Source organism: Cebus imitator, unplaced genomic scaffold (genome assembly GCF_001604975.1).
Source record: "Cebus imitator isolate Cc_AM_T3 unplaced genomic scaffold, Cebus_imitator-1.0 Scaffold52, whole genome shotgun sequence".
Classification (NCBI taxonomy): Eukaryota; Metazoa; Chordata; class Mammalia; order Primates; family Cebidae; genus Cebus; species Cebus imitator.
Genome location: NW_016107367.1, coordinates 149133 through 150349, shown reverse-complemented (window position 1 = coordinate 150349; position 1217 = coordinate 149133). Strand labels below are relative to the sequence as shown.

The window sequence follows — 1217 nt, the reverse complement described above, 5'->3', positions numbered from 1 at the left end:
TTCACCATGTTGGCCAGGATGGTCTCAATCTCTTGACCTCGTGATCCACCTGTCTCGGCCTCCCAAAGTGCTGGGATTACAGGCGTGAGCCACTTCACCCAGCCATTTATTTACAAACTAATTAGTTCATGTTAACCATTACTTTTTTTTTCTCCAGCTTTATTAAGGTATAATTAACCAAACAATGTCTATATTTATAGTTTACAACATGATGTTTTGATACAGGTATACATTGTGAAATGATCAAATCTAGCAAATTAGTATATCCATTACCTCACCTATTTATTTTTTTGTGGTGAGAACAGTTAATATCTACTTTCTTAGTAATTTCCAAGTATATAATACATTATGAACTATGTTACCATACAGCACAGTAGCTATCCAGAATTTATTTATCCTAACTGAAACTTTGTACACTTTGACCAACATCTCCTCCGATTTCCTCCTTGCTTTTTTTGTTTACTTAATAATATATTCTAAGTATCTCTCCCTGTTACTATATATTTTTTTTCACTATTATTTTCCATTTGTTCTTAAGTCCCATACTAATCCACCTTATCATAATTTTCAGTTAACATTCTTGTACTATCCTTTCCTTCCTAGGGTAAATTCCTAAACATGGAATTTTGAAAGTAAAAGGGAGGCTTAATATTTGACACTTTAATAGATATTTCCAAATCAACCTATAAAAAATCAAACCAGTTTACATTCTGAGTGGTGTATGAGCCAGAAATAATGACTTTAAATACATTTCTTCTAGTATATCATACTAGTTTTGAGGTTATTAAAGTAGGAATAATACTTTTAATAACCTCCTAGAGTGCTTTGCCACCCACATATCACATAATGCCTTCTGTGAAAGCTGGCTATATATTTGTTTTCTCTCTCCTGCTAGAGTTCCTTGAGGGCAGGGATTTTCATTCTTTACATTTTTGTGTTCTTTAGGGGACCGTGAATAAAGTCAGTACTCAATAAATACTTTGCTGAATGTCATTTGCTAAATATATTTTACCCATGGCTAGGACATAGATTGTAGCCAAAACTGTCCAAGAATTCGTCATCAGTGACTCATGATTATGCAATCAAGAAGTAGGACTAGCCGGGCGCGGTAGCTCACGCCTGTAATCCCAGCACTTTGGGAGGCCGAGGCGGGTGGATCACGAGGTCAAGAGATCGAGACCATCCTGGTCAACATGGTGAAACCCCATCTCTATTAA

At 35.7% G+C, this 1217-nt stretch overlaps 1 protein-coding gene across 2 annotated transcripts in view; it reads left to right on the top strand.

Annotated features, from left to right (window-relative positions):
• The window catches only part of NUDT13 (nudix hydrolase 13), a 25153-nt gene that overhangs the window by 8446 nt on the left and 15490 nt on the right, over nt 1–1217 (top strand). The window lies entirely within an intron of this gene.